The 13,712-nt window shown below is 38.4% G+C and overlaps 1 long non-coding RNA gene across 1 annotated transcript; it reads right to left on the reverse strand.

Moving 5' to 3' along the window:
• Window positions 1-1,733: 1,733 nt before the first annotated feature.
• On the reverse strand, window positions 1,734-6,877 carry LOC112943000. Its single transcript, XR_003248506.1, has 4 exons — window positions 6,824-6,877; window positions 6,042-6,143; window positions 4,754-4,820; window positions 1,734-3,310 (listed from the first exon to the last, which is right to left on the reverse strand). It is a non-coding gene; the product is annotated as an uncharacterized LOC112943000 (long non-coding RNA).
• Window positions 6,878-13,712: the final 6,835 nt, after the last annotated feature.

Consider the following 13,712-nt stretch of genomic DNA (forward strand, 5'->3'; position numbering starts at 1 on the left):
TGAAAGAGCTATGGGATGTGAAGACTAAGCAGCCAAACATGCATTTATGTGAACTCACAAGAAAGATGAAGAACTTCTTCTGGAGGGAGAAGAAAAAAAAAGTTCAGAAATTATTTGATTATTTCTGAATTATTTGATAATTTCTGAATGAATTATTTGTAATTTCTGAATGAAATAATGAATGAATTCATAATGAAATCTGATTAATGGTTGATTATATTCAGATATTATTTGTTAGAGGTAGATAATATACAGTAATAATTCATAAATCATATATTTTTCCCTAATGCACTTTCCCTAGGTCTGAAGCCTAAATTACTTTTAATTTTAGAAAGTATATTGTTTGGAACAAAACCAAGTATAGTTAATGAAACACATTCAAGAAAGTACTAACTGTCTGTAATAAGGTCTTGTCTAATACGCAGAAGTTATACRCCTCTTTGCAGATTTCTTTTCTTTGATGTACAATAAGTCATGCAGCTTTCCAGCAGGTAATCATTTATCAGTACAATATCTAATCCAGAACAAGTGTTTCTGGAGCCATTTCAATAGGAGTGCAGTTAGACCAGTAAAAAGTGCTTTTGAGTACTTCATAGAAAGTGTGCCTAAAAGTCTCTGAGCACGCAAATTGAAATCGACGGTGAATAACTCCCTCTCTTGAATGACCCTAGATGCTACAATTATTTCAAGTCATTAAGGATAGCAGTGCTTATTCCTCTTGAACTTGCTATGTAAAATGCTAGTTAGAGAGTCCCTTRCATGTATCTTCACTCTTACCGGAGCACAGCTGAGATATACAATATAGGCCAAGTGTGGCTGTTGGATTATAGCTTGTTCCTCAGGCAAGTACTTGTTAGTAATGAACAGGGAGACAAAAGCTTGAAAACAAAGCTGTTTTGCTCAGCAGCCCCAACACATCCTTGAAATTCTCACATGTATTCAGGTTCTTCAGACCCTGAAGCTTAGCCTGGTGCTTGGTTTGTATCTCTTCAAAGTACAACTTCAACAAGGACCAGAAGCATAAACTCTCTGAGGAAGAGATGGATTTAATCACAGGTAGGTCCATCGACAACTAACATAACAAGAGCAGACTTGGACTTGAAATTCACTAAAGCRGTTGAGAAGGAAAATGAACTGTTTTTTGTAAACACCTGATTTCTTGTAATCTTCCTTAAACTCTTCTACCACGAAGACAGAGCAGTCTAAAGCATAGTATTGTGCTCAAGTCTACATCAAAATTGCTGCCTGAAGCAGACTTACAGGTAAGTTCATAACTAGCTTAACTAACAGAACTCATATACTAGATGGAGGCTGCAAGGTGCATATGATAGTTAGAAACTGCCTCAGTTAATGGAGAGCTCCATAATTCCATTTTAAAGTCAATTGATCTAGATCAAGTTTCACTATTTGTTCTTAAACATGTTGTTAAAATACAGATTTTCTGTGTATGATAATCTGAACGGGGTCCTAATACATCCTTAGATGCAGTTACTTAGTAATTACTAGTTTGTTTAGTTTTGACTTGCATCTAATCAATATACATTACTAGTTGATTAATAAGTACCTACCAATCCCCCTAACAGTAACTTTTTTAATTAAAATGTTCCATGAATAATATTTCAATGCATACTAAACACCTRCCTATAGGGTTATCAATAATTAATACTTTGGTGAATCATAATGCCCCTAACCAGCATTCAGACACATGAAAACATTAATGAATAAATATTCTCTTTAATTAACCAAATCTATTCAAAGCCAGGCAAACTTATTCTAGACCTGAAAGTCAAGTTCCAACTCTTAAAGCAGAATTTAGTAGAATACCTAAATCCCACCTSCAAACCTGAAGTTAGCAATTCTGCTAATTAAGGACAATTTCATGCATTCCTAAGTACGTTGACTTTACAGCTCAGGAAACAGTAGGGAGGAATTCTTTCCCACAATGAGCATCTTGACCTAACATGAAATCTTACCACAAATGACAAGACAGGAGGATCTATACAATATCTGAAGACAGGAAACAACTGCCAAAAGCAATTCTTGAAGAAGGTCTGAGAACTAGGTTTGTGACATGCACAAATTAATACCATGACATTGTATAAGAAAAGCATCATGCTGGAATGCATAGAGAGTAACCTTGTTCACAATCACTTTGTTCAACCAAGTTTTTGCCAGTGCTAAACTGGACAGCATCCTTCCACATTTAGAATCACCAGTGGAGTAGAGTCCACATACTGCATGACCAGAAACCTAGAAAGTGTAAGACACACACAGAAGTTAGCTCTTATGCAGCATTAGAGAAGACTAGGGAAGGACATAGCAGTATGCCATTAAMTAAGAGGCAGATACATATAAATGAACCAAATTCATCCTCCGGCAGCTCCTTTTGCCTGCTGTCAACAAGGTTAACAGACACATGCACTCAAACATTTGGAAGCTCTTCCAGTGAACACAAGAAAAAAGCATAATACAAAGTAGACAGATAATACTTCTATAAACGCCCCTAATCACAATTCTGTGTTCAGTCAGTCAGCAGCAACACAGGTAGAGTTATTCTTGTTCTGTATAGTGAGGGATCAAGTCTCCCAAGTGATTTAGTTTCAGAGTCTCTTAAGAAACAGTTTGAAATAGCTCATGGGACAAAGCAATTTTAGAAGACAGATCCGACCGGCACATTCTATTTTTTTGCCTCTCCCTGCAGTCAGCCTCCTTACACCGAGAATCAATGTATTTGCCAGGGTAGGCTATAGCACTACAGCACAATGTAGAAATTAAAGGGAAATTGATTGTAAAATAATATCTCTCCAACTCACCACTTCTCAGGCCAAGTCCAACCTATTTGTGATTCAGGTTTGAATTCAATTAAGGAAAAATAAYTAACTGATTGGAAAGAATACACTCAGTTTCTAAGCATTCCCAACAGTTTAAGGAACTTTGTAAAGCATTACACATGCATTTACCAGGAAAAAGGCGTGCTGTGAGCTATACCTCCCCAGTTCCCGTGAATATTCCAGCTAATGCAATCTTACAGATTYGCTCTGATCCACTATATTCTAGTTACAAAATCAGAAGAACAGCTAGGCACAATGTCTTTTTAAAAACATGACAGAAAATGAGTCATTTTGGCATATTCATTAGCCTGGGAATTTGGGGACATATGTATTTTTCTTCCTCCTTATTTTTCTTGGTTTATACGTCAAGAAAATAAATATAAGCTCTTGTACACCTTTATTCTTCACATTGTCCAGCTTGCTGTGACATTCAGATTTCTTCTCTTTCTTCCATTGCACCATAATGCAGAATGCAAAGACTGCATCAAATCAAAATGCTATTTTAATAAATATAGGAATTATCAGGAGAAATGYAACAGTTCTTAGTATGTTTACTTTTATTGCAGTAAGCCCGTAAATCCCATTCCATTTTTATTCAGATGTTTCATTGGCTCCTTGTGGGCTTATACATGCTGGCTCAACTTCATACAAGAGTTGGAACATTCAAGTGAAAGCTCGTAGCCCCTTTGCCAGAAGGATGTGCTTAAGCATTTGCTTCTATGCAGCTRAAGTTTAATAAAAGAGAACTTTATTTCAGCCACTGCTTTGTCCATTAGCTTCATGCTACGTTCTTTCAAAGCCAGAATCAACTGAAAATTTAGCAATGCTAAATAAGCTAACCTAAATACTATGAAATATTGATGCTACTTTGACACTGCCTGACAGCATCTCTACCACCCCAGTGACACAGAAGCAGAGTCATTGTGTTTCTGAGGCTTTCTATTTACGGAGAGCCACCTGTACGCAACATGGCAAAAGCAGAGGTCTAAGTAAGGAGCATATTCCCTGCTGCATAAATCTGATAGGAGACTGTGAGGAGAATAAGATCATCTTCCATAACATACTGTGGGATTAGAGGMCCAGATTTGGGACCAGGCATCATTTGTATTACAATAGCCAGACAACATGGAAGCAACTCACTCTCAGCTGCAAAGTATGATTAAGCATCTCTAGAGGCATACACTCAAATACAAGGAAGGAAGGAGGCAACTATTTCTTCCTTATCTCCCTGCTCTCCCCTCTGCGAACTGGAAAAGATCACGGCCTCCAGAAACATCAACTTCAAACACTTTCCCAGCTTCCTAGACATGTGTGTCAAAAAGGGAGAATAAAATGAAAGAACAGCAAGAGAGAAGGTGAAAATCCTGAAGCCTTTGATGGCGATTCAGTCAGAGCACAGTGATATGAAGAAAGGATGGGAAGAAAAACAACAACAAAAAAACTTTTGTATAAAAAAAGTAACTGATAAGTGTAAAAAGTGATTATCCTGAAAGAACAAAGTCTTTTTTTTTTTTTTTAAAAAGGATGTTTCTTTTATCTATCCAGCTATAATAAAGCATAAAAGAAAACTACACAAAAACAAATCATGCCAAAGTGTCTTTCAAGCCCTCTTTTGAAATAAGTCTATAAGAACTACAAAGTAGCAAATAAAAAATTTTAAAAAAGCACCTCAGTAAAGATTAATTGCAAACAGGAAAAAGAAACAGGAGCCCAAGSCCTCGCTGCCTGTGAGCATAGTACCTTCCTATATCCTACATTCGAGCCACTGCACAGCACCCAGGACAGGCCCAACAAGATAGTGCCGAAAAGAATGAGAGAGTAGGAAATGCCCAAGAAAGACTCCTTTAAATAAGTGTCATCCCAGGTTACTGCAGGAAAAAACGGTACTGAGGTTGGGGAAAAACAGGTGATATTTAACTTACTGCTGATGTCAACAATGCAGCTTGGTGAGGGGCAGAAACAGATGCAACTGCAGCTCTCCCCGAACCCCTGCAAAAAGCCACCAACTATCACTGGTGACATCAATTGGGATCCTTAACCATACACAGTAGGTGTCATATGATCTGTGAAACTTAAAGGCATGATAATATTAAAGATTGCCAGCATATTTATCAAAATCTTGTCGTTGCATGTGCAACTGTAACTGCTAATAAGCAGGCACTTCCAAACAACATTTTTTTTTTGCATTGTCTACTTGAGTTCCATTTTTAATGTATTTTTTTTTATTATTTCCTCACTCTGCTTCACGGCACTTCTCTCCCTGCTCGTCTTCTCTCCCATTAACTGGATTCATTTGGTGCATTTTACTCATTTGCTTGCAGGKCTTGGCTCCCCAGCCTCTGTCTGCACACTTTAATTGGCTTGGAGGGCTACCATGCACCTGGGTTACCATGGCAAAGAAACACGTTTTTTGTGTCCCTGGAAAGTTTCAGGTAAYGCTACCGAGAATTTCATTCATTTTGTTATATAGATTTTTGTCCAAAAGAATCTTCCTTTCCCTTCTCTTTCCCCTGTGTGTTGTTTCACATGCCCTTCGGTTTTATTTTAGTTTCCATAAAATGCCCTCTCTCTTCAAAAGAAAAAAAAAAAAAAAAGTTAAAAAAAAAAAGAAAAAAGCAGTGTATTGCCTCCTCCGTGAGTAGTTATAATACAGCAATTTTACACAGTCATTGAAGAGGAATAACCAGAAATATTCATCTATATTTCTTTACATTCAAGTACTGTTGAGAATGTCTACGTGCATATTCCTATACTTTAAAAGAATCAAACTTACAGAAAATCAAGAGCAGGGAATATAGGTCTCAGAAGTCACTGTGTTATTTTAGTTTTAGACAGCTCATATTACAAACTTTTTCTCTGCTTTCTTCCCGCCCCCTTTTRATATTTCATCTCTTCACACTAAGCTTCATGAGAAAAGGTATGGTTCAAACATAAGGAAAAGCTGATACCRAGTTTCAGTGTCAACTGAGGTTTTCAGGCACATATAGCAAATAAATAAGGACACTCACCAGGAAAGACTTCCCTGGAGGGAAGGAAGACAGTTAGACAAACAAGCTATCCAAAGCCATTCCACCGTTGAATTAAACTACAATTGCTTTCACAGCAGAAGTGAAGCCATTATCAAGTATGCTCATGCATTAAATGGCATATATATGGATATATATAAAATACAAATACACCACATAAAAAATTATAGAAACTGGAATCCACCTGCAATAGTATTGTTCAGTTTCCTGTTCCCCTTCTGATAAACRTAGGGCAACCTCTGAGGTGGAGATTGGAGCTGATCTTGGAATTATTGGGTTAAAAGAGCTGTGAAATAACAAGGAAATGGGAGCACTGAAACATGGTTTCCAGAACAGCTCTATCATAATGTATCTGAACAAACTAGTTTATACACACCACATATCTCATTCTCCCATCACCTGCCCAAAACACCACCCCTTCCCCTCTATGCCGAGTTATGATTTAATAGGCCAAAGTTCAGACCCTTAGAAGAAGGGTCTTTCATTAGGGATGTTCTCCTGAAGTTGTACTATTCTAGCAGTGAAAAGGTTCATCAGCCAAATTAGGAAAAAGAAAGAGCAGGTTAAAAGAAAAAAAAGATAAGGGAGGAAAAAAAAAAAAAAAAAAAAAAAAAAAAAAAAAAAAAAAAACATTAACCACATTTGCCTTTGCTTCTTGTGATGGTCTCTGGCAACAGGTTAGTTAGGTGAGACCAGACCAGACACTGGCTGGAAGCTAAACAGAAGTAGAAGGAAGCTGGTCTGTTGGACTAGAGACTTGACACATTTTCCTCACAACATGCATGCTTGAACTTTGACAAATCAATCCACATTCTGTTCTGAAGAACAGCGATTACACTGCAACACTAACCCACAAGAGGAATGAAGAAATAAATAGGGAACTCCCCATGTAGCAGTAAGAGGCATCTAAGAACTTACATAGAGCAACTTGCATTACATATGGAAGAATATTACATTTCAACTTACACAGCCTTATCTACCAGTCAGTTACCAGATCTTCACTCCCTCCATGAACTCAAAATAACCAGCTAGATCTCAATGCACTAATGAGATACTGACCTGATTTTGCTTAGAGTGCCAACACCTGGACAACACCCAAGAGGAGCTGCCTGACTGGAACACCTCCATCCTCAGCTGCTACAACAGGAACCTAATTATACACTATCTGTTTTGATTATAACACTCACAGATAGCTTAGGCTGCTTTATTACAGTTGCTAGCTGAATTCCAGGAAAACAATTTTAATGTTCCAAATGCAAGCTTATGCCAAATACAAGTCCCTTTTCCCAAGGTATGCTTACTTATATAGTTCATCCTGTTAATCTCCTGCCTTTTCCATTCCTATCCTTCAGAAAATTCTCTGGATGCAGGACTACAGAGTCTTACAAAATCCTAAGAGATGGTCTCATCATCACATGCTTATAGAAGGAAAATTCAGAGAGGGAACTTGGCATAAAAGACTTTTTAACTTGCCTGTAGTCATTGCAACACTGGGCTCGTGCTCTGCTAGCTGCAGGAGACTTGCTGCCTGTGCACCACCAAATACACTGCTGCTCCACTACCAGTCCTCAGAGCACAACAAAATAGCCTCTGATATGTCCCTGGGCTGCCTTACATCTACACAAGTGTATAGCGAGCATGCTGTATGTAAATGATGCTAAAAAACTCTGTGTTTCGGGGTTTGTCAGCTTTGACCCAGTTCAGCAGAACAGGCATTATTGTCCTCAGCTCTCCCCTGTTTCAATGAAAGAAGGGTTGAAGGATGGCTCTTAGCAATCTGCAGGCCCTAACCCATTGAAACATGGCTTTCTGAGCCCTGTTTTATCATCAGTCTGATAAATACAGCCATAAGGTTTTTAAAAAGTAAACATTTAAAAAGAGACCATTGCTCACTGAGAATTGCAGCATCTTTCAGAACAACTTAATAATGGAAATCAGATTTCTGGAGATGCCAGCTTGGTTGGTGAAGTGTTGTATCTTGTTCTTTAGATCCAGCTGTGAGTCAGCACAAGAGCTTCCTTTGCTTCCAACACTAACCTGGCTACAAACAGAATTGCAGGAATGAAACCCAGGCTCTGTGCAGTAAGAATGTCATAGGGAGCATGCACAAGAAAGAGGTGATGTTTCTCTACAATAGACCCAGTGGAGTAAAAAATTACTTTTATGGAAAATAAGCAGCAATGAATCCTGAAAAAATACAGAGCATGTTTTTTAAGCCAGTCAAGTACCTTTTATTTTGTGATTTTATTTATTTATTTAATTAATTAATTTCTGCCAAACTCACATCCAACACCTATTACAAAACTCTCTGTTTATAGCTCAATAACAATCAAGTCTGCCTATATTTATTTTATATTAGTCAAAAGTTGTTCTAGATTCTTCCAAATAACTCCTTTCCATCCATATGACTTTGGCTGTGTTAAAAAAAAAAATGTTAAAAAAAAACAGTATACAATATTAAATTCATATTCAATTTTGAAAGAAGTAGTGTGCTCCCATTAGCACATTCTGCACTGTACTGTACTGATGCACACAGCTAACTCGGCAATTATTTATCTGGTTTCCTTCAGACCTGAAGGATTTACCCAAYGCCTTGATGATCCACCTGGGAAACATCTTGACGATGGTGGAAGAGATCACATCATTCTTCTATTCCTCTCACAGAGGAATACATAGAATCATATATTTCTTGCACGACTTCCGCATACCCCATGCATGATGCGTATCCCAGTGTTATGTATGGCGATGTTCCACTCTGTGGTTCAATAACTAGATTTACACTCGTCAGAAAAAAAGAACAAAGCAAGGTGGGTTGCCACTGGACAGGCTCAGACCWGTGTGGTCCTGTGAATTATCCATGAGCTCCCTATTTGTTCTTGCCTTCCACTTCTGTTTGCACTGCAGATGTGTGATACCACAACACCTCTGCTTTTCCATGACACCCCAGGCAGCTCCTGACCAGCCAAAACTGACACTCAGTTTCACTGCAAACAGAAGAAGGGAAAAAAAATTCCCAGCAACAGAACTCTTTCCATTTCAGCGATGCCCTCTGCTCACAGGACTCAACCAGTTTCCCTTCATTGCAGAATCTCAGAGAGACCTGCAAACTAGGGAAATAATCCCCCCAAGCACCCTCCTTTTCATGTGAGAAGAAGGGATGACTCAGTCCCAAATCCTGCACTATTTCAAGGAGAGAAAAGGAAAAAAAACACACAAAGCACAGAGAAGAATGTCACAACTTTTGAACTCTCCAGTCCTTGGCAAAATCTGTAAAATAAGAGTGACATTCTTCCCATGAGTCACCACCACGGACATTTCACTTCGAGCTCAATAGATTCTCCCTTCCTTTCTCCCTCCAGTCTTGACTCAAATCATTTCCGGACTTGGCTTTTTTTCCTGATGGTACAAAAATATGACTCTTTTATCATGTGATGAGAGTCTCACCTGAAAAGGAATTTGTTTTATTAAGTTGGTGTGGTCTCATGTGAGGCCTGTAGTTAGTGATGTCCCCCCAAGGTCAGTCCTCAGCCCGGTTCTGTTCAATTTATTCATCAATGACCTGGACAAAGAGACAGAGTGCCCCCTCAGCAAGTTTGCTGATGTCATGAAATTGGGAGGAGTAGCTCATASCCTAGAGGGCTGCACTGTCATCCAGAGGGACCTGGACAGTCTGAACAACTAGCTGGAGAGAAACCTCACTAAGTTAAACAAGGGCAAGTGCACGATCCTGTACCTGGGGAGGAATAACCCCAGGCACCAGGASAGGCTGGGGACTGACCTTCTGGAGAGCAGCTCTGCAGAGAAGGACCTGGACGTCATGGTGGGAGACAAGTTGACCATGAGACAGCAGTGYGTCCTCGCAGCCAAGAAGGCCAACAGGATCATGGGGTGCATTAAGAAGAGCGTCTCCTGCAGGTCAAATGAGGTGATTGTTCCCCTCTACTTGGCCCTGGTGAGGCAACATCCAGAGATGGTGTTCAGTTCTGCGCTCCCCAGTAGAAGAGGGATGTGAAGCTTCTGGAGAGTCCAACACAGGGCTCTGAGTATGGTCAGGGGCCTGGAACATCTGCCCTATGAGCAAAGGCTGAGAGAGCTGGGCCTGTTCAGCCTGAAGGAGAGAAGGCTGAGGGGGGACCTGATCAGTATCTACCAATACTTTAAGGGAGGAAGTGAGGAGGATAGGCCCAGACTCTTTTCAGTGGTGATCACTGATAGGACGAAAGGAAATGGCCACAAACTGAAGCATCAAATGTTCTACAGGAACTTAAGGAAAATTTTCTTGACAGTGAGGGTAACAGAGCCCTGGAACAGGTTGCCAAGAGAGGTTGTGGAGTCTCCTTCTCTGGAGAGCTTCACAACCCACTTGGACACAATCCTGTGTAACATGCTCTAGGTGACCCTGCGTGTGGAGGGCTGGTTGGGCTAGGTGATCCCTAAAGGTCCCTTCCAACCTAAAGGATTCTATGATTCTGTGATTCATGAAGAAAACTGAGACTTCTGTCATGGGATCATGTTGGCTATAGCTTTTGTTAGCATTTGAGAGTATTAGTCACACAGAGCTGAATACTTTAGATAGCTTTCAACATGCTGGGATTTACTTTCTAAAAAATAGACTTTTTGAAGAAGATATTAAGAGTTTTTCACCCAAGACGAGTGACATGTCACAATAGACAGCACTGAAGTCTCATGCTAGAATTGTCTTCAGTACAAACAAAGCAATCTATCATATCTAAGTGGGCACTTGCACCCCTATGTTCATAGGTGAAATTATATTCATTTATGTATTTATCTATCTATTTATTTATTTATTTATTGCTTGTGCAGATGTTCTGGGACAAACCACAGTGTATTTCCAGGAGACATCAAAAAAAACCCAACAACATCAACAATAAAACACAGGATAGGAAGCTCATTCCACTGCCTCTGAGTGGGATTGAATCAGACCCCAATTTGGCACCAAACCACCAAGCATGCATCAAGGAATCCACAGAAGAATTTAAAAAATCTGTTATGAAATACAAGAACTTTAACCTCTCAAGTCAATTTGAGGAGAGGAAATAGCCTCATTCTAACCCTAACATCTCTAGTGAAAACTCTTTTTATTGTTTTCTTTATCCGCAATGAAAAAAAAAATGTCAGCAGCACAGAGCACTCCATTGTTTTCTTAGCCTTTTCTTGATTAGTCAAAAAAATACTAGGTCCAAGCCTCTGACCTTCTGAGAACTGCTGAACTATACTCATATGGGTCAACAACTTCAAAGTCAATAACTTTACATACTGTGAGTGATTCTAGACACAGGCTAAAGTGCATATATGGTCAAAGTCTAAATTAGGACAAAGTACTTTGGCACTGAATGTAAGGTCTCAACTGAACATCAGTTCAATGTGACTAATTGTTCATTTTACATTTGGCCACAGAGAGAAAGAAAGATTGAAGCACAACCTGTTACTCTGATTTAAAGGTCTTTATCTGTGAATATTTGGGCAATGAAAGGCAACAACTAGATATGTATCTAAATATTCAAAGTCATGCAATCTATACACAGTTACGTTGCAGCAGAACTAAGAGGGATGATAAAACTTCTCTTTGAAACTACTTAAAAATAGACATTCATAGCACTCACATAAGTCTCCAGTTTGATGTGGTATCATCACTCTTGATGGCATTGGACCATACAAGAGAAGCACAAACCACAGTCATCAACGATGGAAAGACAGCCTTTACCTAGCAAAACCTCAGATCTTCCACATCAGCACAAAAACAAACTCCTCAACACATCCATGACAGAATTTCCATCTCCAGCTTCTTCAGTCAAGGTACCAAATCCCATTGAAAAGGATTTTATCACTCTTACATAATTTAAGTCCACATAAACCAGAAATCTCAGATCAAATACCCCAATGAAATACAATAATTCCTTTATATGGCATTCTTGCCYTAATAAAGTCAAATACCAGCTTCCTTAAACAACTATTAACCCCTCTGTTTTTCCACATCAAGAGGGAGTATGGCATCCACGTTTACCTTCGTTTTAAAAGGCTGACTTTTGCAAGGCCCTGCTTCATTTGGTTGCTTTAGCTTGGTATGGCTGATTCAATTGGGATTCTGCATCACTTGCTGTGATTTAACACTCTTGTTTTTTAGCCCTTTACCAGGAAGTTTCTTGTGGTTAGTTTGTAAATATTCAGCTAGAGGAACTTCAGCTAGAGGAATACTCTTCAATGCATGATGGTAGTAATACTTGAATGTATCATCTTCCAAAAGAGCTGTGATTTGAGCTCCACTTCATGAAAAGGAGTGTAACTAATCGCTAATACCTTTGCAGGATTTGGAGCTGTATGATTTTTGGAGAATCCTGTCCTTCATAGATCTCAATAAAAATATTGAGAACCTGTTCTTATGCACACTTACTCAAATGAAATAACTTAATATACTCCTCAAATGATGGCTTTCTTCCTACCTTCACAATGCCTTAATTAGTTCCTATCTTTTTTTTTTTAAACCTGTTAAAATTTCATTTAATTTGCTTTCACTTTACTGTATAAATCTTTTGTCTCCAGGTTTTTTTTCTAGTGGCATTTTGCAAAGATTTTCTTTATGGTTTTCTGCCCAATTTGTCTAAAATTTGCAAATTTTTATGCAAGTTGACTAGGCTGAATAGATGTTTAGAAGATTCTCCTAGCATGCTGAGGAGCATGGAGGTCTCATTTAACAACTCAGAAATAGGATTGGGAGCAAGGACTGAGGAGCTTGGGAAGAAGAGCTTGGGAGGGAAACAGCCTAACAACATCTCCACAGGGCTCTCTTTTTTTTGTTTAAAAACACATAGCAAAATTCTCTGAGGAGGATGATGTTGGARTCTGGAGTGTAATCTTAATTTTGGAGTGAAAATTAGGTGATACTGTACTACCATCTTTCAGGAATATAGACATCTCTCAGTCTCCTACAGAAAAGGTTGAAAGGATATTTAAATATGGTGGCCAAGTTCAGTATGTTTTGACTTAGCTTTGAAAGACTCTACAGTGATAGTTTTCTCCAGATTTTATTTTAYTGGACAGTTGTATAGAGGGAGGAAAAAAAAAACAGTAAAAAAATCTAGAGTGAAATAATGCTGCATAAACTCCTTCTTTATTATACATCAAAGAATGTATATTTGGGCTTTTCCAAAAGCAGGAAGTTCATTAATTGCACTATGTTAGATCCTGAAACTCCAATCCTAAGATACAAACCCATATAAAATCAGAGTTTATTAATTCTGTTGTTTTGGAAGACTTACAAGAAGTTCCCTTTGAGCCACCATAAAAACTGTGGAATAAAAAATTACAGAACTAGCCATAAACAGAGAGGAGTTGCCATTTAAGCAATTGCTTGAAGCTGAGCTGGAAAATATATCTTGCCTTGTATATATAATATATCTGACAGAGTACTGAACAGGAATAATTTTCTCATATGATTCAAAAAAAACTCTTCTCAAAACTGAATGCAAACTCTCAGAAAATTTGTCCTATTATTTATGGGATGATAATCCTCCCATTATTTAATTCTGTCCCAGTTTCTGGGATCTGTGTTTAAAGTAAAAAGGACTCTTAGTCACGCTTATGTTTCATTAAGCAGAAATTTATCATGTTAGCATGTCAAATTGGAACATTTATCCTTCAACACCTATGGACTGCTGAAGTACTAAAACACTTAAGAACTTGATAAATTAGCAGCAACTATTTTTTAAATAATCTATTTTCCTTGTTGTTTTTTAAATCTAACCAGAAAACTTAATTGTCATTATACATTTTTAAACTGAATTGTTTAAATCGAGTGCACTCCTGCATTTTACAAGGAATTTGCTGCCCTCTATTG

Source organism: Nothoprocta perdicaria, unplaced genomic scaffold (assembly GCF_003342845.1).
Source record: "Nothoprocta perdicaria isolate Ctin4 unplaced genomic scaffold, notPer1 scaffold_14, whole genome shotgun sequence".
Classification (NCBI taxonomy): Eukaryota; Metazoa; Chordata; class Aves; order Tinamiformes; family Tinamidae; genus Nothoprocta; species Nothoprocta perdicaria.